At 45.0% G+C, this 21,363-nt stretch overlaps 1 long non-coding RNA gene across 1 annotated transcript in view; it reads left to right on the top strand.

The window, feature by feature from the left end:
- LOC122199571 overlaps nt 1-19,163 on the top strand; it is a 30,909-nt gene extending 11,746 nt beyond the window's left edge. The window contains exons 2-3 of the long non-coding RNA XR_006193564.1: nt 14,064-15,042; nt 18,522-19,163. This is a non-coding gene — a long non-coding RNA (uncharacterized LOC122199571). The remainder of the gene's footprint in view (nt 1-14,063; nt 15,043-18,521) is intronic.
- The last annotated feature ends 2,200 nt before the right edge of the window (nt 19,164-21,363 follow it).

Here is a 21,363-nt window from a genome sequence, read left to right as displayed (position 1 = left end):
GGAATTAATGGGGGCAAGGAGAAAAATAGTAGAATAATATTCAAAATATTAGATGTTTATGGGGTGCCTGGGTGGCTCAGTCGGTTGGGCGTCTGACTTGGGCTCAGGTCATGATCTCATGGCTTGTGGGTTCGAGCCCCGCGTTGGGCTCTGTGCTGACAGCTCAGAACCTGGAGCCTGCTTCGGATTCTGTGTCCCCCTCTCTCTCTGCCCCTCCCCCGTGCTCGCTCGTTTTCTCTCTCTCAAAAATAAATAAATATTTTATAAAGCAGGGGGGTGGGGGGAGCACCTGGGTGGCTCAGTCGGTTAAGCATCCAACTTCAGCTCAGGTCATGATCTCACAGTCTGTGAGTTCGACCCCAGCGTCGGGCTCTGTGCTGACAGCTCGGAGCCTGGAGCCTGCTTCGGATTCTGTGTCTCCCTCTCTCTTTGCCCCTCCACCGCTTGTGCTCTGTCTCTCTCAAAAATAAACAAACATTAAAAAAAAATTTTTTAAATATTAGATATTTATTAAATAGTGTGTATTCATATTAGATTGGATAAAATGTTAGAAAATAGTAGAATAAGCAAGCTATCTCATGATGTTCCTGGTCAGCAAAATGTTTGATCAGAAGCCCTATGGCCATTATCAAGGATCCTGCGAAAGCATTCCTGCTTTAAAAAGGAGAGTGGGGGGCACCTGGGTGGCTCAGGCGGTTGAGTGCCCAACTCGATTTCAGCTCAGGTCATGCTCCCAGGGTTGTGGGATCAAGCCCGGTGTTAGGCTCTGCACTGATTGTGGAGCCTGCTTAAGATTCTCTCTCTCTCTCTCTCTCTCTCTCTCTCTCTCTTTCTTTCTCTCTTTCTCTCTTTCTCTCTCTCCCTCTGCTCCTCCCCCCCAACCTCTCTAAAAATAAAAAATTTAAATTGAAAAAAATTGTTTAAAGGAGACTAGACTAGATTAGTTTCATCAACAAATGTTTATTGGGAGCTGTTTTGTCCCAGGCTGTGTCCTACGCCTCAGGGTTTAGACAATTGTATGATTCCAATAACTGGCTGAAAATGCTGGGAACAAACAGACTAGTTCCCACTGTTACAAATGTACACATTTGTCCTGTCTTAGCAGGACAGTCTAGTTCTGTTATTAAGAAAGCTCTGGATCTATTTTTACATCAGAGACACAGACTCGGAAGCCATGACTGCAGGAGGTAATCTGGGAAGTTACCCGAGGACAGTCGATGGCCTTGACAGTTCAACTTCAAAAGGAAGAATTAAGCAATCTTGGTAACATAGATCCCCCAGATATAATTTTATTTCATCTAATCAGCCCACCAAAGGCAGAAGGTGAAATTCTAACAAATTAAATTAAAATGCAATATAAGCTGCTCTAAAAAGCAGAGTTCAAAACCAATTTTTCTCTGATTTCTTCTTTGAACCTGGAAGTTAAGAGGTCTGTGGAGGGGAAAGGATGCATCCTCTTTGATCAAAGTTATCAAATCAATTTATTCTGTTTCTAAAGGAATTAATGGCAAGAGAAGAGACAAAGGCGTTTTATCTCACAGTACAGGGAAGGAATGGGACTTCATGAAATCTCTGGAGCCAGACTTAGGCAAATGACAATGAACAGCATAGTCTGTAGGATTAGAATGCTCTGCTTCCCTCCTTTCCTGCCATTGCCTCCTGTCCATGAAATTGCACCTTTGCCTTCTACCGATCTCCAAAGCTGTAGAACACTTTAGTTAGCAGGATTTTTAACTAAAAAAACTAACTAACTAAAGATTTTTAGTTAGTTAACTAAACTAGTTAACTAAACTAGCTAACTAAAGATTTTTAAAGTCAGAAGGAGCCTTAGAGATCATCTTGAAAACTTCTTCAGTGCCCAGGAAAGTTAAATAAATGGGCCCCAGACTTTTTGGTAACAGAAAAAAGTCTATAACCCAGATCTCTCAACTTTCATTTAAACATTCATGGGGTGCCTGGGTGGCTCAGTCGGTTGAGTAGTTAAGCGTCCGACTTCCACTCAGGTCATGATCTCGTGGTTCGTGGGTTCGAGCCCCACGTCGGGCTCCGTGCTGACGTCTCAGAGGCCGGAGCCTGCTTCAGAGTCTGTGTCTCCCTCTCTCTCTCTCTGCCCCTCCCCCACTCACATTCTGTCTCTCTCAAAGTTCAATAAACATTAAAAAAATTTTTAAACATTCTTTCAACGGTACCACTCAATATGGCACTATGGTACGATAAAGGGCTGCAGAGAAATATTCTTGGTAATTCATACATAAAGTCCACTATGGACTCCACCGTCTCTCGGATATTGGCTTGGCGCCCGAACCATCCACAGAGTTCTTTTGGGAAATGCTGGCTGTGTGCTCTGACTCTGACACTTCTCGGTTGTTGATCAAGGGCCGATCCCTTACCCTTTCAGACCTCAATTTAATCATCCCTAACGCAGGGGGAGTCCCAAAAAGCCCCTCGTAGGATCGTGTAAGGATTTTATTGTTTAAGATAAAATATAGGAAGCGCTTCACAAACTGCAAAGAAGTCCACAAATAGCAGGTGTTATCCCCACTGCTGCTGCCGCTGCTAAGAGACACAGCGTTTCTCCGAGACATTCCCTGGGTAAACTTTCCACATGCCGTAGTCTGTTGCTCTTTCTTCTCACTTGTTCAACATTTATGGGGTATCTGTTGCAGCCCCGGCGCCATTCTATGCCACGGAGCTCCAAAAATGAATGAGGAAAAATGCAGGCCATCCAGAATTCCACACACTGGTAGCAGGTGTGTCAATAGTCAACGGGATATACGAAGTGCTGTGGGAGCACCGAGGGACTCCTTAGGCGGAGGGGGAACTTATGCCGAGATCCTTGGGAAGGCTGCACAGTGCAGGTGCTGTCTGGATAGTTTTGAGTCAAAAGTGGAAGCTCTGCAGACAGGATAAGGAAAAGAAAAGAAGCGTGGAAATTGGTGGCTTTCCAGGCAGTTGCAATGGATTTGCATGTTTGCACAAAGAGAAGTAGCCTAGAAATGGCAGATATAGAAGATAGAACAACAACATCAGCAAGAGCTTTTTTTTTTTTTTTTTTTTTTTACAATGACTTCGAAGCTCTACGTTTTTTTACCAACATGTATAACGGGCACAAGGACCCTTCAAGGTGGGCGGCATTTCCTAAAGTTTGTGGATAAGAAAACTAAGGCTCAGAGAGGTTAAGTAACTTGCCTAAGATCACATAGCTGGTAAACAGGGAAGCCAGGTTTTGAACTTACATCGCGATGCTTGTATTTAATGTACCACACTGCTTCTTATAAACTGGGGGACATCAAGACATGACTGGAAATGTAGGCAAGGGACAGAATTTGTAGAACATGGAATACCAAAGCCAGGGGGCTTGGATTTTATTCTATAAACTGTGGGGATCTCGGAAAGATTGCTAAACAGGTGTTTTTTTAAAAAGCTCGATGGCAGTGTATAAATGGATGGGACAATGAAAATAATAGAAACAGGAAGATCATTTTAAAAAGTGTTATAAAGATCTTGGCAAGAGAAAATAGACGGCTGAAACTATGTGTTTATCTGCTGACTCATCGTACGTGGGCGCAGAGCACCGTTTTGTGAAATAAGGACATTTTTACCTCGCGTGACGGAAAGTCCAGAAGTCGGGCAGGCCGCTGGTTCATCTGAAGCCCTAAGTCTCTGCCCCAGTCTATAGTTATCCTAAAGCGGCTTTCCCTGGGAGACCCAAAAGGACTGCCAGTGGCAGTTAGAGGTCTCCATGCTCCCTGTTCATATCCTACCAGAGAGAGGAATCTGTCCTCACAAACCTTCCATCTGACTGGGTCAACTTAGGTCACTGGAGTGAGTATTGCCAGGGCACTGATGGGCTTAAGAGGAATCAGGATTCTCCTCAAGAGCGGGGCAGGAAGGCTATGCTCCCCTGTGCCTTCTGTGGCAGAGGTAGCTACTTGAACCAAAGTATAGCTTTCTTAGGAAAGGGAAAGGGCGAGCTGATACCAAATGGACAACACGTAGCATCCACTAATGCCATCCGGCTTTGGGCACGGAGACGTGAAACAAATGGCTTTCCATACACAGCCGTCCCCAAACCAATCTGCCTAAGCGTGTGCCCATGGTGAAGGCCTTAGACTAGCTCTTCTCCAACTCTCTTTCTCAAATACTCTCCTGCCACTTTATAAGAAAGCCACACTCCCACCGATTCCAAATATTCCCATAGTGCCTTGCCTCAGGAAAAATTTTCTGGGGGGCCCCAAAAGAAGAGTATTTAAAATATTGCGGTTGACGGGACGCCTGGGTGGCTCTGTTGGTTAAGCATCCGACTTCAGCTCAGGCCATGATCTCATGGTCCGTGAGTTCGAGCCCCGCGTCTGGCTCTGTGCTGACAGCTCGGAGCCTGGAGCCTGCTTCGGATTCTGTGTCTCTCTGTCTTTCTGCCCCTCCCCCGCTTGCACTCTGGCTCTGTCTCTCAAAAATAAATGAACATTAAAATACTGCAGTTGATTATAATGACGAGGTAATAAATACTTCTGCATGTCAGATGGTTTCCAGCTTTTTGAAACTCAAAGGAGACCTCATAGGGTTATCACCTGATAAATCACTAAATACACTTTTTCAATGATAGATCGCAGTGCTATTTTTGATACATAAATTTTAAAAAGTAATATAGGGGTAGAATTGGTGCTGAACCCTGTTTTGTTCTAATAATATGTTATATTAAACCACAGGTACATGAACTGATTGGGGGAAACCATAAAAGTCTCATCTATCTCATTAAATGATAAATTTGCAATAAAATGTACTTTTTATATTTAATTTAAAAGGTCAATAAATTTGACTATGTATTAACAATTTTCATAATAACTCTTTTGAACACGTAGATACTTATGTCATCAAAATATACATTTTTTTCAACTTCAATTTATATTTTTGTTTCACGAAAGTATGAAGGGCCAGCAACAGAAGATTTCCAAGCGTTTAAATGGGGAAAGTTAAAGTGGAAATAATAAGGTCAAGGAGAAATATATAAAATTTTTAACCATTAATCAGGTGTTGGGGGTGGGGGAGGGGGAATTGGAGAAAGGTGGTGAAAAGGCACAGATTTCCAGTTACAAGATAAACAAGTACAAGTACAATGTGACTACAGCTGACACACCTGTAAGGATCTATAGGAAAGTTTTTGAAGGTAAATCCTTTACACAGAAATCTTTTGTTTAAGGTCACCCTGGGGTGATGGGTTCACTCTTTACCGGTGAATTTAAAACATAAGAGCAGGAATTAAATACGAAGGGAAAGGCAGGGTCACTCAAAAGGTGAACAAGTAAAAAGAGAGAGTAAATCCTGAGTCCTCATCACAAGGAGAAACATTTTTCTTCTTCTTTCTTTTTATCGTATCTATATGGAAAGATGGATGTTAGCTGCACCTGTCACATTAACCATTTCACCATATAGGTAAATCAAACCATCATGTTGCATGCCTTCAACTTTTACAGTGAAGTATGTCAATTATTTCTCAATAAAACTGGAAAAAGTTCGTGTATTTCCAAATGAATGATTCTGAGTATCAAACTGGTCATTCAGGTTCCGTTGGGTAAGTTTTTTAAGTGCTATAGTAATTTTATGTTTAAATGTTAATACTTTAAATGTTAATACACTGTGTTACAAACCGTACCTCTTGACATATATAAACTTATAACAATTCTGAATGTCCACTTAAAGATGTGAAGGAGGGTATATAGTCTTTCCAAATTATTTTATTTTATTTTATTTTCAATATATGAAGTTTATTGTCAAATTGGTTTCCATACAACACCCAGTGCTCATCCCAAAAGGTGCCCTCCTCAATACCCATCACCCACCCTCCCCTCCCTCCCACCCCCCATCAACCCTCAGTTTGTTCTCAGTTTTTAACAGTCTCTCATGCTTCCAAATTATTTTAAAGATACAAATCAAAAATGCGAATCCTCACTTGTCTAAAGGAGACAACCAAATTGGGTCTTAGGGTAGCAGACTTGCTACAGGGCTGGGCCCATCACTCATACAGTTCCATTCTAGTGGTGCTGGTTTTGAGGTTCCTATAAACACCCAAGTCAAGATATCTTTTAGGCAGTTCAAATTCAGCAGAGGAATCTGGGCTAGAGATATATTGTTCGGGGATCATGTAGGGACAGAGATTGGTCAAATCAAAGGCAGATTTGCCAATATCAAGAGAAAGTATGACCATGGAGAAGAGCACCGGAATCATATTTGGGGAAATAACACTGGCAAAGGGAACAGAAGAGAGATCAGAGAAGAAGGAAGTGAGTAAGAAGAACAAAAACCAAGAGAAAAGTTTTTGAAAGGAAGTAATGGCCAATGATCCTAAAAGAGGTCCAGTAAGATGAAAGCTCTCATGTATCCATTGACAACAGTGATGTCAATTGCAGTGGAGCGGTAGGACAGAGGCCTGATGACACTGCCTGGCAGCGGGGGCAGGGTATTAAGCAAGACAAAGGTGAATTTGAGGCTCTGAATATGAGTGAAAGAAATAAAGTCAGAAAAGGGAGCTAAGTGCTTTGCCTCCTGGCTGGGAGGTAATGACAACAGTGCAGCTCTCTGACAGGTGAACTTACTAAACAGGGTTAATTTGGTTTTAGAAATTTGGGGATCGAGAAGATCCAAGTTTAGGTGAGCAGTGAGAATTGGAGACCTGAAATCAAAAGAAGTCAGTGCTCTATCCGTGAACGTCGTTCATTGTATTTTGGCTCCAGTATATGAGGTACGTATTCGGGTACAAAGATACAAGAGATAAATAAGATGGTCTTTGCTTCCGGGAACCATCTACACAGACGTGTTGGTCAAAGATGGACATAACGAGTGGGGTCTGAGAGATGGATAAAGAACCAGATCACGGCAGAGCCGGGGAGTTCTGGCCTCACAACGCACTAGGGAAGGGGAGCCGTCGGAGAAGTAGTAAGAAAATCAGAACAGCAAAGCCACCCCAAAAGCCAAACAAACATGAGATTTCAAGAAGTTGGTGGAATAGGACGCTGCAGAGAGCAAGAGAATTGAGAACAAAGGAAAAACTCACTGGGTTTAGTAATTAGAAAGTAATTGACAACCTTTGAGAATGAAATTATCAGTCCAGCTACGGAGGATGCAGAAACCAGTAGATGGTGAAAAAAAAGGGAGGGGATATTGGTGTACTCACTCAGAGAAGCTTCTTCATGACTTTTCTATCCCAAAGACTCCTTTTGCTGCACTTGTGTTACGGTTGGTGTATGAATGGCAATGTGAAGATATTGCACATTTGGTAAGTTAAGCTCCCAAGACTTTAACGTCTTGGAAAATGAGAGGTGCTTTGCCAAGTCACAGTCATATTACAGTTATGGACTCAGTAATAGTGTGAATTTCCCCATAATAATAGTACTTATCTCACCACCTGAAGCAAAAAGGATAGTTTCTAGGGCCCAGATACACTTTCTAATCATTAGTTAAGCAAGTCTCCTTTCTTGTGTGCACCCTCCTAAATGATCGGATTAAGCTTTTATCTTCCCCCTGGAGAGCTAATCAGATGTGTGGTAAAACCACTTAGAATCACGTCGTAACTTTCTTTTCTTCCTTACTTCTCCCTCCTTGGCTCTAAAAATTTGGTACCCATCCAGAACAAAACAAAACAAAAAGAATTGAAAAAAACAAAACAAAACCCTACCACATTTCCCTAGCAAGAACAAGTGTTCTATTTTCCTCTATGAAGTCATTAGCCCTACTCTCAGAGCCTCTACGACCTGGGATGAGCCTGGTACCCTGTATTTTCGTAGCAGGTAGTAGGAAGACGTAGAGTCTGCCTTCCAGATGCTCACGGTTTGAGGGTTGGTTGGGGCCTCGGGATAAGGGCATGTTTCTCATAAAATGGTAATGATCAGAACCCAGTGTGGTTCTTCCTACTATAGATATTGAGAACTTGAACTTGAGTTGAGGAGGGTAGACTCTCATGTTTGAAGGACTTCAAATTACAGCTCTACCTCCCCGATACTTGTATACATGCCTCCCCACCAACATTTCCGCTAAGTGAAATGTCAGCTAGTGAATTCGCTAGCTCGTGAGGACAGCTCTGACTCTTAGGAAGTTCTTCCTTATAAGGAGTCCAAATGTATCTCTTGTATTAACATTGGTCCTAGTTCTACCAAGTCCGGCCACTCGGAGCAAATGTGGTCCCTCTAAACCCTTACACATATTTGGAGGCAGTTTCAGTCCTCAAGCCCTTGAGTCTCCCCCTTTCCTTCAGCTTCTACTCATAAGTTTGGCTCTAAGCCCTCCACTGCCCTAGCTACTCTGCCTGAATGTACTGTGTTTTGTCCTTGTAAACTATCCTCCTGATACAGGACACAATTCTGATTCCTGGGCTGCCCTCGGAAGGACATGGAGGAGGCTGCCATCTTTTCCCATATTTGAGGTTCAACAAGTCTGTGCCACTCCAGAGAACATGCATTTCACGGACACGTGACATGACGTGCTCCACACCACTCCTGCCCCACCAGCCTTCAATGTTTTCTTCTTTGTTATGGAGAACATCTGTTTCCCTGCTTGATTTTAAAGGCTTTTTCTCATCTTTTCCTACTGGAATCAGTTGACTTTATTTTACATTCCACTCTAACAGACACCCATCCTTTGGGTCAGTCTAATTCTATTAATGTATGTCAAACATATCATGCCTGTTCACCTCCAACTCCGTGCGTGTTCTCATGTTGGTCCCCATCTGAAAAGCTCTTCCCTTTGCCCATTTACACTCCCTTTGTCTTTTAAAACCCAACTCAAATACTACCTCCCCAGTGCGGCCCTCCTGTGCTATTCTGGCCTGAATTATCTCCTACTTTTCTGAATGTTTTTCTCCCTCAGAAGGTGATACAGCAGGACCCACCTTACACCTCATGAGGACAAAACATTTTGGTCATTTGCTATCAATGATATGCATAAATATTACACTCAGAGTAAAATATGAACCGTGTTTAAAAATTCACTTTTTTTCACTGGTTGTGATGGACTGAACGTTTGTGTCCCGCCAAATTCACATGTTGAAATCCTAACCCCTAGTATGTTGGTATTAGGAGGTGGGGCCTTTCGGGAGGGAATTAGGTCATGAGGGTGGAGTCCTCACGAATGGGATTAGTGCCTTCTAAAAGCAACTCCGGAGGGCTCTTTCACCCTCTTTCCACCATATGAGGAATGCAAGGAGAAAGGAGTCTGCAGCTCAGTTCTGACCCAAACCCAACCGGGTTAGACTTATTAGCTTCCAGAACTATGAGAAGTAAATGTTTGTTGTTTAAGCCACCTAGTCTGCAGAACTTTGTTATAAGAGCCTGAACAGACTAAAACACTGGCGTATTGCCAGGGCCTGCAGCAGTGTCTGGCACATAGTAGGTACTCAATAACTACTGGTTGAATGAATGAATGAATGAATGAACGAATGAATACATGAACGAATGAATACGTGAATGAATGAATACGTGAATGAATGAATACATGAATGAATGAATGAATACGTGAATGAATGAGTATGTGAATGAATGAATACATGAATGAATGAATATATGAATATATGAATACATGAAAAGTGCTTAAATGCTTGCCAATTGATTGATTGCCCTGGATTGGCCAGATGATTAGCCAGAGAGACTAAATGGCGGAGAAGGACAGGAACATCAGGCTTAAAAATCAAACAGTACTCCACCTCCTTGGTCTGATCCAGACTTGCGGAAGGAGAGGAAAGAGGTGGAGGAAGAGGTGGGCTGTCAGCAGAGAAAGTCACCAAGTTCTCAGGAAAATAAGATTATGTAGGGAGTTCTGACTCATCCCGGGAAATCATCAGGAATGTTTCAACACTCCCTAAAAACTGCGGCCCCCGGATAAAGCTTTGAGGCAATTTTGGCTCCTCTCTTGTCTTTCCCCATTGATACGAGGGAGCTCTTGTTGCGGACTGATGGGGCTGTGGTATTTGGTGCTCAGTATGACAGGGTTTGCCCTGTGGTATCAGTCACCTTCAGCCTCACATATCTTCTGAGCCCAGGAAACTATTGGAGGCGGGAGTGATGGAGGCAGGAAAAAAAAAAAAAGGATTCAAGGGCTGATGTAAACTCTGTTGTACAACCTGAACTTTTGTCTTCACCCACCTCATCTGCCTCCCAGATACCTGAGCCTTCACATGTAATATACTTTATGTGTAAGGCATAATAATAATAATAATGACTTAGAACAAGAGCAACCGTTATTTGGCTCCGGATTCTGCAATTTGAGCAAGTCTCAGCAGGGACACCTTGTTTCTACCCCCCACGGTGTTGCCTGGGGCAGCTTGTCTGGGACCAGAGACTGGAATGGATTGCAGCTGGCTGCGCCTCTCTCAAGTGGACCGGTTGGACTTCTTTCCAGCCAAGAGGGCTTCAAAGAGCGGGCTGAAGCTTCACAACCTCCTAAGGCTTAGACCCAGAAGGCACACAATGTCACTTCCGCCACCACCTATTATCAATCAAAGCGACTCATCAGACCGGTGTAGAGGTCAGGAGAGGGGAAAAACCCTACCTCCTGGTGGGAGCGGTGTCAAAGTCACGTTCCAAAGGACACGTAGGATGGGAGCGATTTTTCCGATCATCTTTGGAAACAGTCTACCATAGTGATGTTTATCGCCATCTGTCTCTCTACTAGATTACCTCCCTAAGGTCAAATCCCTGTTTGTACTCATTTTATGGCTCTCACAGTGCCTAACCATCGTAGCTAAGGCATAGGAGGTGCCCAGACAGATCGAAAACCTACCAAACACGTAGAGGAGCTGGTAGCTTTTCCACTCACAAGCTGACTCGTGCTGTTTCCTCCACTCAACGGTAAGAACACGGGCTTTGGAATTAAGCACACCTAGGCTGGCATCCTGGTTCTACTACATACGAGTTGAGTGAGCATAAACAAGAAGCCTGAATTTTCAATAAATGTTTCTACATTGTCAGCTGCTTCCTTATTTTGAAATGGGGATGGAAGTTTGTATCTCACCACTGTGAAGATTAAAGAAAATAACGTGTGCAAAGAGATAGCAGAGTGCCAGGACTATAGTAAATGCTCAAAATATGATAACTACATTTAAAAAAATTTTTTTAATGTTTTTTAAATTTATTTTTGAGAGAGAGAGCACGAAGAGGAGAGGGAGACACAGAATCCGAAGCAGGCTCCAGGCTCTGAGCTGTAAGCACAGAGCCCAATGCAGAGGTTGGACTCACAAATTGTGAGATCGTGACCTGAGCCGAAGTCGGACGCTCAACCGACTGAGCCACCTGGGTGCCCCTGATAATTACATTTTAATCTTCCTCCTCTGTCTCCCTCTCCCCAAGACTCTCCATGAGTCCAGGCATGATGACTCCCTCAAAATCATCTCTTCTTTGGAGCACTCGCTGGTCTTCCAAATGGAAATGAATTCTGCATCCCCTGGATCAGAATTTGACTTTGGTTTCTTCCCTCGCATTTTGAAAACTATAGATCATTCAGCGTTGAGCTGCTAGGAAAGGAAATCATCTGGTCGCATACACTTTAGTTATAGATATGGAGAAATTCAGGCCAGATGGATAAGGCAACTTGACCGAGGACTCATAGCTAGAATTGGACCCTAAGACTTCCTCATTCTGCAATGATACCAAGTTTTGTACCCCGTGAACACATAGCCAGAAAGGCCATGCTATCAAATTCCCAGAAGGAACCGGAAATCGGAGGACGCCAACCGCAGAGTGGGTAGGCTTAAGCTCACGGATAGAATGAGGCCGGTGTATGTGTTTTGTGTGGCTCACAGGCATTTGCCACACACACACACACAAAATTGAAGAAGTTGCCAACATTTAAAAAAAAAACGTTCATATCAAAATCCAGATTATCAGCTTCATTTGAAAACAACTGGACCCTCTGGCCACACTGAGCCTGCCTGCGAGCGAGACGACCGTCTGCTGGAACCATATGGCGGCTGCCCTGTGAAATGTGGCCATGGTCTCCCATGTGTCCGGGTTCAGGAAAGTTCAGCCTGCTTTCCTCACTTGGGTTAGCTGCCTAGCCAACGGAGGCAAGTGAGTGCGTGGCTCCTGCCTTAGATGAAGGCGTTGGAAAATCACACAAACATCTTCTTTTGTATGGCAATTGTGTTTCCGTATGTTCCATCTCCCTGCAAATTATAAGCTCCCTACGGGCACTTACCGTGTCTTAGGAAACTTTGATAGAAGTAATAATACTTGTTTAGCACTCACTGCATACCTCCCAAATAGCATTTAGGTACACGATCACATACAGTACTCAGTAACTTAGTGATGTGAGTCTTACTGAATTTGTTTACCTTCTAGATTTTTCTATCAGCTGAGGAAACAGAATCAGAGAGGTTGATCCCAAAGATCAGCCAGCCATGAAATGTGGAGCTGGGTGTGGAGGACATCTGGTGTTAATTTTCCTTCGGGGAACCGTCCCTTTCCCTCCCAGTCCTGTGGTTTGGGTGAGGCCGATCCCATAGGAATTGGACTCAGGCCTGTCCAATAAGGGTTCTGATTACCCCTAACCTTAGTGATTGGCTTGTGTGACTATGTCACCCAAGCTGGGCCAATCAGAACGAATCAGAAAAGTCCTCAGTCTTTTTCTAAAATTCTTTCTTCTTGCATTAAGTTGATCACTTTCAGATTAGACCAGCCTCCCCTTTCTTCAGACTTCCACGGGCAAGTGACGAGTGTCCTAGGAGGAGCTCCCCAGCTCTGCAAAAGGCCATCCCACCCCTAGACTCCAAAACACCACTGACAGGAGTAAAATAGGCTGTAAACTCTGCTTGCTCCTAAAAAAATACTCTCACCTCCCTGCCAATCCTCACTGGCCTACCACAATGTGCCCCGAGATCACCAAGGCTCACTCAATATATGCATTATCTGTTTATGTCAGTCTCCACAAAAGCATAGGGCGCCCAGATCATCCCACATTCCCAGGAGGCTGATCCTCATACTTCTTTCTGGACAACGAGGCATGCATAACACCCTCATAGTCCTTATCCTCTTTTCCTGCTATTTTGTTTTCCATAGAATTTGCATTCTGAACATACACAGTTACTTATTTCTTGGTTTTTCCCCGACTTTATTGAGCCATAATTGACATGCAATGTTGTGTAAGCTGAAGGTGTACAAAGCGTTTATTTGAGCCTCTACTACTGGCTCAGTCAGTAGAGCATGTGACTCTTGACCTCGGGGTTGTGAGTTTGAGCCCCATGTTGGGTGTAGAGATTACTTAAAAATTAAAAAAAAATCTTTAGGGGTGCCTGAGTGGCTCAGTCGTTTAGGCATCCGACTTCTGATCTTGACACAGGTCATGATCTCATGATCGAGCCCCACATCTGGCTCACTGCTGTCAGCCTGTCAGCACAGAGACTGCTTTGGATCCTTTGTCCCTCTCTCTCTCTCTCTCTGCCCCTCCCTGCTCACGCTGTCTCAAAAAATAAATAAAACATTTTTAAAAATCTTCGAGATTTAGGAAAAAACGTGTTGATTTGATACACTTATATATTGCAAAATGATTACCAGCAAGGCGTTAGCTGATACCACATCATGTCACATAATTACCATGTTGTGATGAGAACATTTAAGATTTCCTTTTTTTATGTCTGTCTGTCTGTCTCTCCCTACTAGAATGCAAGCCTCGTGAGGAAAGGGACCTTTCCTGTCCCCGCTTAGAACAGGGTCTGGGACAAAGGAGGAGTTCAGGGAGTATTGAATTAATGAAGGAACGCTACCCATCGTACCTTATAGGGATAAGCCCACCTGAGAAAGAAAACAATAAAGAAAGCAGACGCAGGGGGAGGAAAGAAAAATATTCCTGCTATATATATATTTTAAAAACCTGCATTTTAGTTTGCGAGGGTCCTGTCAGATTAGGACTCCTCTCTCCTCATCTCATGTAACCTTGATTGCCTCCTAAAAGCCTTATTTCCAAATACAGTTATACTTGGTATTAGGGCTTCACCGTATGAATTTTGGGGAGGACACCTTAACCCTGGATGTGCCTTAAGCCTTTCAGTTACATGAAGCAATAAATTCTTCTGTTTATTTCAGCCAGGTTGAGTTTGGTTTCTGAAGATACATTTGGAAGAAGCCTAACCACTCCACAACAACAACCAAAAAAACAAGCAGCCCGGTTAAGAAATGGGCAAAGGACTAGAACAGACATCGTTCCAAAAAGATATACAAGTGGCCAATAAGCACAGGAGAAGATGCTTAACATCACTGGTCGCTAGGGAAAGGCAAGCCAGAGCTACAGTGAGATATTTCTTCACACCCACGAGGATGGCTCTGATCAAAACACAAACAAACGGAAAACAGGTTATTTGGGGAATAATGATGTAATGTTGATGAGACCGTGGAGAAATTGGAACATTTGTGCCTTGCTGGTAGGAATATAAAATGGTGCAGCTGCTGTGGAAAAGGGTATGATGAGTCCTCAAAAAAAGAAAAACAATTACCATGTGATCCCATAGTTCTGTTTCTGGATATGCAGCCAAAAGAAATGAAAGCAGGGCCCCTAGTAGATATGTGCACACCCATGTTTATAGCAGCATTATTCACAACGGCCAAAATGTGGGATGTGCTCAAAACAAATCAGGTAAATAAGTGAAGTGATACATAAGTGAATGAACGCGCTATGATTTATTTTTAATTCACATGACATCACAATGGCATGACATCATCATCTCCTGGCAAAAAGCAAACATTCCAGTCGGTGGTCCTTAACAGGCTGGCAAGTATCATGAAAGTTCAACACAACCTCTTACTTCGGGAAGCCAGGGGGTCCCTATGCGTTCACACTTGCCCATTCAGCCCAGGAGAGTTTGTTTTCCCTGTGAGTGTGTGCTTCAAGTGTGACTTTTGAGGAGAAACACTGGGAAGGTAGAGGTGCTTTTCTTTGCACCATCGACTGTTGCTTGCATGCCCAGGCACTACCCCAGAGCCTCATGGCGGACATGGCAGTTTGGCAAAAGTAGACGTGACTTTGAGACCAGCCGTGAGCTTTCATTCACTCCTTCACCAAGCCCTGGTGAGTTTTACATCCTGGATGGCTTCAACCTTCTCCACCCTCACTGCCACCACCCTGAGCGAAGCTATCGTCCCCTGTCCTCTGACTACTTGCAGAAGCCTCCTAACTGGGGAGTCTCATTTCCGGCTTGTAGCCTCCCCCCCACATCCGGGTCCATTCCCTGCAGAACAGCCGAGCTGTTTTCCAGACCATCGGTCTGATTACATTCCACCCTGATTTCAACCTTGAATGACTTCCTACCGGGGAAGGATAAAAGATAAGCCTCCTAACTTGTCCTACTTGGCCCTCCTATGTTCTGGCACCTGTGTAAACGTCCAGGTCTCAGTGGAACCACGTCCTACATCTTCCTTGGCCTCCAGCCAGATGCTGTGGGTCTTCTGTTCCTGAAACGCATAAATATTTCCACCACAAAATCTTTGTGCACCCTGGCACTCCTCCCCACCCCCACGCCCCCTACCTGCTCAATTCTTCTATCTCCTTCAGCTCTTGATACAATCATCTCTTCTTCCATAAAATCTTCCCTGATCTCTCACATTCCAGCCAGGCTAGGTCAGTAATGAGCTTGCACGGTTCAGTGTTCTTTTCCTTCAGGGTACTAACCTCTGCTGCTAATTACACACGCCTTCAAAGCACTGTTTGATCAACTGTCTCTCCTGCACTGTGCAGTTTCTAAGCTCCTTAAAAACAAAGGCAATGTTTGCTTTCGCCCATGATTGGATCACTGTCATCTAGCACAAGGCCTGGCATTTAATAGTTGCTCAATAAATATGTGGGGGGGGGGGGGGGGGGGGGAAGAAGGGAAGGAGGGAAAGAAAACGACAGGATCCTCATCTGGAATTTTAGGGAACCATATAACAGCATGTGCACACAACACCAATGCCAGTTAGACGTAACAGCGGGAGCTGAGCAGACAGAGTTCCAAGTTTCATCTTGATTTTGTTGGCTTGGTCAAATTGCCAAAAGTCTCATTTTTCGTTTTCTTCCATTTATTTCAACAGACAGAGGTAAAACCCCTACTAAGTGCAAGGCATGTGTTACTAGAAAAATGTTTCTTGGGGCATCTGACTGGCTCAGTCGGTAGAGCGTGCGACTCTCGATCTCAGGGTCATGGGTTCAAGTCCCACAGGGGACCTAGAGCTTACTAAAAAAAAAATGCTCCTCAACTGGAAGGGGTGCCTTCCATAGAGGAATGTAGCAGAATTTTAAGGGGAAGTCTTACTCAAAGTACAAAAAAACCCACAGCCAATGTGATGGGTGCATGTTGGGTGTGTGAGTGAGCGAGCAGGCAAAAAAGTGATAGAGATGTGAATCAGACAGTTCAGGACATCAAAAACTTACTCTCAAGTGTGGGAAAGACCTGGAGCTCAAATGATGTACTACACAGATGTTTTCTAGAATAGAGACGAAAGGTGCATGCAGAGCTCAGAGAAGGGGTGATTAATTTCAACCTGGGGAAGAGGGCAAGAGGGTTTGTTGGGAACTTTGGAACTGTCTGGAAGGGTAGGTAGCACCTCCCGGAGAGCCCTGAGGGACGGCCGCATGGACCTCTTTCCAAGAAAGATGGTGAGGGCTAACTAGTTAATGTTTGGGAGGCCCTCTGAAGCCTTTCACCAGAGGATCTGTGGGTATCAGGTCCAATTACCCCTTGAACAAACATGAATTTGAACTGTGCGGGTCCACTTACACGCAGACTCTACACTTCTGTACTAAATGTGTTTTCTCTACCTTCTATGTTCTTAATAACATTGTCTTGTCCCTAGCTTCCTCGGTTGTAAGAATACAGTATATAATACACACACCATACAAAATATGTGTTAGTTGACTGTTCATGTTATCAGTAAGACTTCTCTGGTCAACAGCAGGCTAAGAGTAGTTAAATTTTGCGGGAGTCAAAGACTTTACATGGATTTTTGACTGTGGGAGGGGTCAGCACTCCTAACTGCCCACGCTGTTCAAGAGTCAACTTCACTACCTTGTGACAGAGGATAATTCTAATATATTCAGCTACACAGCGGCTGTGCTCGGCTGATGACGTTATTCCTGTGAAGTGAATGTATATAAGCTTTTTCCTTCAATACAGAAAAAGGTCTTGATTTACCAGCATAATCAGTTTGTGAGAGAAAAATCTTGCAGCTGCCAATAGGGGATTAGCTTGGACGGGGTTGACTCATGTCTAAAACCAACCGGTGAGTTCTGCCCTATTTCTGTTCTCACGGAGCCGGCCAAACGTCTGGTGCTCTCTGTGACTTTATCAATTCAGTTTGACCCCTCGAGAAACACACAAACAAGGGCAAGTCTTTCTAGAACAAGATAAGGGGAAACAGAAAACAGTGGTGGTGTTAGACAAAACCGTGACGTCACCACACGTGCCCGTGGAACGCCCCGTCACTCTGGCTCAAGAAGAGCACAAGACTCAACGGTTGGCTCTTTCTGGGTTCTGGAAGCCATGCTAAATGCTTTGTGTGTATTGTGTCATTGGCTCCTCACCACCACCTGAGACAGACAGTCACTGCCATCCCCATTTTATAGGGGACAGGGCTGAAGCCCAGAGGGGCTGCGTAACTTGTCCGAGGTCACGCAGTGGTGGGATTTGAACTCATGACCACCATACTCGACGGCCTCTCACCCACACAGTGGAAAGCAAGGACATTAGAGTCAGGAAAACTGGCTATCACAACACTTTTATCACTTTCTAGCTGTGTGATCTTGGGCCTATTATCTAACTTTTCAGGGGCCTTTGCATTGGAATAAGCCCCAAAACCTTCAACTTGGGAAATGACTTTCATTTTGGAGGAATGTGCCATCTCAACCTGCTGGTTGACTGACTGCCCATGTCCCCAGCCCGCTCCCCCAGCTGAGCCGCTGATTTCATCTCCTGCGTGCTTGACCAGTTCTGAGTAAGGATGTGCTGAAGTAGGCTGAGCTGTACCAAAAGGAGGCCAAGTCTTGGAATACTCGGGCCTTCCTTCGGTCTAATCCAGTTTCCAGAGCTCTAACAGAGGCCCCTGAGCACCTGTGTGGCTGTTCCACTCTTCCCCTCATGTGGTTCCTCAGTCCTACCAATGGAGCACCCGACCTTGCCTTCTTTATCCAGATTCCCCCATGCACTTGGATTTGTATGACTAGGCTCGTGCTCTGACACCGTCCAGGTTCTGGTTCTAGAAACCTATCTAACGCCCAGTCCCGGTATATGGATTGGGCCCTGCCTTGCACTTACCGGTCCCGTTTCCCAGCTCAAAAGAGGAGCGCTGCTCTTTAGGTGACTCTAGGAGCTGGGCCTCTGCCACCTCGAACAGACCTCTTCATTAGATGCTTATCTGACCACTTGGCACACCTGTGCTCTCAAAACTGCTCCATCCACAGGCAGGGAAACCTAGCCATTCTTTTTTTCCTTCTGCCCTCCCTTCCTTCCCCCCTCCCTCCCTCCCTTCCTTCCTCTTTCTTTCTGGTATCTTAATTTCTTATTTTTTTCTTTCTAGACAAATTCACATCACATAGAATTCACCATTTTAATCACCGAGAGCATATAGTTCAGTGGGTTTCACCGAACCTTAGCGTATTCACAAGGTTGTGCAACCATCACCGCCATCTAACTCCAGAAGATTTTAGTCTCCCCGTAAAGAAACTCCAGAGGACATTAAATCTGAAAAGCAAACCGGAAGGCTGGAAGGGACAGGGCTTAAGGTGACACAGCTGGGTATGCAGAGCTTCCTAAGTGAGAAGCAGGTGTGCAGAAGATGATGACGGGGGGCAGAACGTCCTAACCCCAAATGTGGCCCTCGGCACACTGGATGTTTCAAGCGGAAGGAACTTGAGAGATGGCAGGTAGAGGAGGGGTTTTCTGACTTTCTTCTGAAGCAGACTGTAAGGTCCTCCCGCGAGAGGCTCCCTTCCCGTACTCAGAGGAAAGGAACGTCCCTGTCTCTGAAGACCGATGGACGCCGAAAGGAATCTGAGTGAACAGACCTGGCTGTTTTCCCTAGTTTACTACTCTTCGCTCGTACCGTTTTTTTGTATGATCACACTTTTCCATGACTCTCCAGTCTTCATCTAACCTACCACAAACACTTAGGTTTAACTGCCCCCAAAATAAAAACCAAAAAAAACCACACCATACTCTTTACCAGTCATTCTCCATTTCCCACCCACCCCCCCCCAACCCCCGGCAAACATTAATGTACTTTCCAGCACTGTGGATTTGCCTCTTCTGGCCATTTTGTATAAACGTACGCATATAATATTTGGCCTTTCTTTGGCGTCTTCCGCTTAGCATCATGTCGAAACACAAATCAGGACTTCATTCCTTTTTACGGCCGCATAATACTCCATTGTGTAAGTTAACCATATCTTGTTCACACATTCATCAGTGGGACCTTCGGGCTGCTTCTGCTTTTTGGCTGTTATGAATAGTCGTTCTACCGGCATTTGTGTATGCGTTTTTCTTTATATGCTTTCAGTTACATCAAGGAGGGGAATTGCTAGATGATAATGGTGACACTATGTTCAACTTTTGGGGGAATTTCCAAGCTGTTTTCCAAAGTGACAACTCATATTCTCGCCAGTGACACACAAGAGTTCCAACTTTCCACATCCCTCTCAGTACTCGTTATTGTCCTCCCCTGTCTTGGCCGTCTTGGTTCCCCTGGCAGGGGGTATTTTCTTGACGTTGGTGATTCTTTGAATGAAATAGTTAAAGCATTTGGGCTTTGATGATAGAGCTCTAAGTCTGGGTTTGCTCTGCCATGCAGGGTACTAAGGCAGATATATATCTGGAGTAAGTTTTTGGTTTCTTTTTTAACTTCTTGACCCTCAATTTTCTCATCTGTTAAATGGGAATAATAGGGCTGTTGCACTAATTATATGAGACAATGCATGTCAAACCCTCAGTATAATGCCTGTAAAGCCCCTTGATAAATGAAAGCGGTCATTATTACTGTCTATCTTTCTTTGCCTCCACGGCTAGACCTCAGGTCAATGGGTCATTACGTTGGTTATTTGACCAGGTAACAACTATGTATGGAGAGTCCATCATGTGCCAGGCACTGTTTTAGGAGCTAGGATTATGGTGCTCAACGAGGAAGAGGCCCCACAAGTAGGAAGCTAATATTCTACTAGGGCAAGGGCCATGATAAATATGGAAATTCAAAACTAAAGGAGCTAATCATAGAGCCTTGACAAAATGAAATAGGGTAATGCCATAGTGAGCAGGGTGAGGGTTAGCAGATGCGGCCAGGGCAAGGCCCTCAGAGGAGGTACATTGCAGTTAAGACGCAACTGGAGAGGGGTGCCTGGGTGGCTCAGTCGGTTGAGCGTCCGACTTCGGCTCGGGTCACGATCTCACGGTTCATGGGTTCGAGCCCCGCGTCAGGCTCTGTACTGACAGCTCAGAGCCTGGAGCCTGCTTCCGACCCTGTGTCTCCCTCTCTCTCTCTCTCTCTCTGCCCCTCCCCCACTTTCTCTCTCAAAAATAAATAAACATTAAAAAAAATTTAAAAAAGAGTAAAAGACCTGACTGGAGATGGAGATGGGGAGGCAGCCACAGAGAGGCGTAGGGAAGAGAGTTCACTCAACAGACCCTCCAACACAGAATCCCTGTGACAGGAGCAGCTGGGAGAGGCTCAGGGGCTGAACGAAGGGAGGGGGAGAGAAGGGGATGGCAAGCCTGAGACCCCAAGAAGACACAGGAGCCGAAGAGCTGCCCAGGCACCGTGCTGGTGACAGCACCGTGCCGATGGTGGGGCCCCAGAGAAGGACGTCAGTGAAACTGGGCCAGACCCTGAGTGTGATACGGGGCAGGAGTTCTGGGGACTGAATGTTCTCCGCGGTTTGCAGGAGCAGAGGAAGTCTCACTGGAGAGCGTCAGCGTGGCATGCTCCCTCCCCGCAAGCCCCTGTCACTCACTCCTGGGAAGGCCTGTCCTCGTTTGGATTTCTTAATATCTGACACAGAGCACTCGGTCACACGTCCGCTGCTGGCGTATCCACAACGGAACAGTGTGTATGACACAGGTGCTGGCACTTTGAACAGTTGGGAGGAGAAAGCCTGGACTCTCTCTGCCTCTCAGGGAACATTCTGGGTGGGCCTGGTGGGTTCGAACACTCGTCCTGTGACACCACAACATCCAAACACAAGCACCGAGGTGGCATCATAGAAAGCCCAACTTGCATCCCGTGAGCCGGCCTGAGTGCTGCCCTTGACCTCTCTGTGGCAGTGCCCGTGGCAGTGGAGGAGTCGGGAGCACTCGTGTGCCACTCGGGGAAAGGATTTCAGACTGGCGCTCGTGTGTTTGTGCTCTGTGCTCTCACACTTTCCAGCTCTCTG

The sequence above is a fragment of the Panthera leo genome, chromosome D1 (assembly GCF_018350215.1).
Source record: "Panthera leo isolate Ple1 chromosome D1, P.leo_Ple1_pat1.1, whole genome shotgun sequence".
In the NCBI taxonomy this organism is placed as follows: domain Eukaryota; kingdom Metazoa; phylum Chordata; class Mammalia; order Carnivora; family Felidae; genus Panthera; species Panthera leo.
The sequence above is the reverse complement of the archived record's forward strand: the minus strand, read 5'-3'. Positions and strand labels throughout refer to the sequence as shown.